This window comes from Macaca thibetana, chromosome 1 (genome assembly GCF_024542745.1).
Source record: "Macaca thibetana thibetana isolate TM-01 chromosome 1, ASM2454274v1, whole genome shotgun sequence".
In the NCBI taxonomy this organism is placed as follows: Eukaryota; Metazoa; Chordata; class Mammalia; order Primates; family Cercopithecidae; genus Macaca; species Macaca thibetana.
This window is the reverse complement of record NC_065578.1, coordinates 191,777,026-191,780,705: the sequence shown is the minus strand read 5'-3', so window position 1 is coordinate 191,780,705 and position 3,680 is coordinate 191,777,026.

Sequence of the window (3,680 nt, the reverse complement as noted above, 5' to 3'; positions counted from 1 at the left end):
GGCATGCCTCTCTGATCCCAGCTACTTGGGAGGCTGAGGCAGGAGGATTGCTTGAGCTCAGGAGCAGAGGCTGCAGTGAGCCAAAATTGAGCCACTGCACTCCAGTCTGTGTAACAGAGTGAGACTCCATCTCAAAAAAAAAAAAAAAGAAGAAGAAGAAGAACACGTGTTTTTGTAAAAAAAAAAAAAAAAAAAAAAGAAAAGAAATAAACCAGGGAGAGGGATACAGTGCTGGGAGAACCAGATGCAATTTAAAATCTTGTACATATCTCCCTAAGGTTATTATATGCAAATATAATAATATTTAACATATTAGACTTTATATTCACTCTAATATTACAGACAACACATCACCTGTTATATTTATTATATTAACACTGTGCAATATAGTGTGTAGAATATAATGTGTTGTATGATAACATGTAGGTAATTATAACATATAGTTATATTGTATAATAATTTATATATGATAATTATTTTAAAATTAAGAGGACTAGGCCGGGCGCGGTGGCTCACGCTTGTAATCCCAGCACTTTGGGAGGCCAAGACAGGCAGATCATGAGGTCAGGAGATAGAGACCATCCTGGCTAACATGGTGAAACCTCATCTCTACTAAAAATACAAAAAATTAGCTGGACGTGGTGGTGGGCACCTATAGTCCCAGCTACTTGAGAGGCTGAGGCAGGAGAATGTCATGAACCCGAGAGGCAGAGCTTGCAGTGAGCCGAGATCGCGCCACAGCACTCCAGCCTGGGCGACAGAGCAAGACTCCATCTCAAAAAAATAAAAAATAAAAATTAAGAGGACTAAAACTATATCAAGCATCTTTTCCAACCACAACGATATAAAATTAGAAATCAACAACAAGAGGAATTTTGGAAAAGTCAAAAATATGTGGAAATTAAACAACATGATCCTGGACAAACAATGGGTCAAAAAAGAAATCAAAAGGGAAATTTTAAAATAATTTAAGGCAAACAAAAATGTAAAAACAACATACCAAAATGTATGGGATAACAGCAAAAGCAACTGTAAGAAGAAAATTTATAGCAATAAATGTCTACATTGAAAAAGAAGGATCTAAAAGAAAAAGAAAACAACCTAACATTACACCCCAAGGAACTAGAAAAAGAAGAACAAATTAAGCCCAAAGTTAGAAGAAGGAAGTGTTACTGGTGGGTCTTTGCTCTTAGAGCTCCCAACATGGTGGCGGGCCATTCCCAAGATGGTGGCAAGCCTTCTGTTCTCTGACCTGGGGTTCTTGGCCTCACAGATTCCAAGGAACGGAACCTTGGGCCATGCGGTAAGTGTTATAGGTCTATTAGAAGTCATGGGTCACGGAAGAGAACCATGGAACCCAGCAACTAGTGTTCAGCTCGATTAGGATGAACTTGGGCACTTAGCCATGCAGGAATAATGGCAAGCCTCTAACCCAATCGAGAGCAGCAATAGGTGCCTCGCTGGATCAGAAGCACAGCAGACACCCTGCCAGATCCTGAGGGGTGGAAGTCAATGGTGGGTCTGTGATGGTGGAGTTCAGCAGTGGTGGATGGCAAGTGAAAGCTCAGCTTGAGCCAGAACAAACACGGACAAGAAGAGTGTGCAGTTGCAAGATTTAATAGAGTGAAAACAGAGCTCCCATACAACAGGAAGGGACCCAAAGGGGGTTGCCCAATCCAGCTCAAATGCCTGGGTTTATATCCCAATCATTGTCCCTCCTCCTGTGCTCTCAGGTGATAGATGATTGACTATTGCTTTACCTCCTGCTTTTAGCCTAATTGCTATTTTAGTGAGCTGAGTTACAAGCCCAGTGTTTAAAGGTGGCTGTGGTCACCTTCCCCAGCTAGGCTTAGGAATTCTTAGTCAACCTAGGAAATCCAGCTAGTCCTGTCTCTCAGAAGGGAATAAAATCTGGGCAAAAATAAATGAAATAGAGACTAGAAAAATAATAGAATCAAGAAAACTGAGTTGATTTTGTTAAAAGACAAACAAAATCAACAAACCTTTAGCAAGACTAAAAAAAAGATTCAAATCAAATCAGAAATGAAAGATGAGACATTAGAACTGATACTGTCGAGACACAACAGATTGTTAAGAGACTAATACGAACAATTATATGCCAATAAATTGGATAACCTAGAGGAAATGGATAAAGTCCTAGAAACATACAACTTCCCCAGATTGAATTATGAAGAAATAGGAAATCTGAATAGATCAATAACGAGTAAAGAGAGTGAATCAGTAATAAAGTCTCCCACCAAAGAAAAGCCTAGGACCTGTTAGCTTCACTGCTGAATTCTACCAGACATTTAAAGAACTAATGCCAATCCTTCTCAATCTCTTCCAAAAACCTGAGGAGAAAGGAAGACTTCCAAATACATTTTACAAGGCCAGCATTACCCTGACACCAAAGCCAAACTAAGAAACTACATTAAAAAAAATGACAGGTGCAGTTCCAAGATGGCCGAATAGGAACAGCTCAGTCTACAGCTCCCAGTGTGAGCAAAGCAGAAGAAGGGTGATTTCTGCATTTCCACCTGAGGTACCAGGTTCATCTCACTGGGGCTTGTCAGACAGTGGGTGCAGGACAGTGGGTGCAGTGCACCAAGCAAGAGCCAAAGCAGGGCGAGGTATTGCCTCACCCAGGAAGTGCAAGGGGTCAGGGAATTCCCTTTCCTAGCCAAGCAAAGCAGTGACAGATGACACCCAGAAAATTGGGTCATTCCCACCCTAATACTGCGCTTTTCCAATGGTCTTAGAAAATGGCACAGCAGGAGATTATATCCCGCACCCGGCTCGGAGGGTTCCACGCCCACGGAGCCTCGCTCATTGCTAGCACAGCAGTCTGAGATTGAACTGCAAGGTGGCAGCTAGGCTGGGGGAGGGGCGCCTGCCATTGTTGAGGCTTGAGTAGGTAAACAAAGCAACCAGGAAGCTCGAACTGCCTGGAGCCCACCACAGCTCAAGGAGGTCTGCCTACTTCTTTGTGATGGGTGCGAACGTCTTCCTTTAGCTCGGAGAAGTTTATTATTACCGATTATCTGAAGCCTTCTCTCAACTCTTCAAAGTCATTCTCTGTCCAGCTTTGTTCCGTTGCTGGCGAGGAGCTGCATTCCTTTGGAGGAGAAAAGGTGCTCTGATTTTTAGAATTTTCAGCTTTTCTGCTCTGGTTTCTCCACATCTTTGTGATTTTATCTACCTTTGGTCTTTGTAGACGGTGATGTACAGATGGGGTTTTGGTGTGGATGTCCTTTCTGGTTGTTAGTTTTCCTTCTAACAGTCAGGACCCTCAGCTGCAGGTCTGTTGGAGTTTGCTGGAGGTCCACTCCAGACCCTGTTTGCCAGGGTATCACCAGCGGAGGCTGCAGAACAGTAAATATTGCAGAACAGCAAATGTTGCTGCCTGATCCTTCCTCTGGAAGTTTCGTCTCAGAGAGGCACCCAGCTGTATGAGGTGTCAGTCAGCCCCTCTAGGACGTGTCTCCCTTTTAGGCTACTTGGGGATCAGGGACCCACTTGAGGAGGCAGTCTGCCCATTCTCAGATCTCAAACTCCATGCTGGGAGAACCCTACTCTCTTCAAAGCTGTCAGACAGGGACGTTTAAGTCTGCAGAAGTTTCTGCTGTCTTTTGTTCAGCTATGCTCTGCCCCCAGAGGTGGAGTCTACAGAGGCAAGCAGG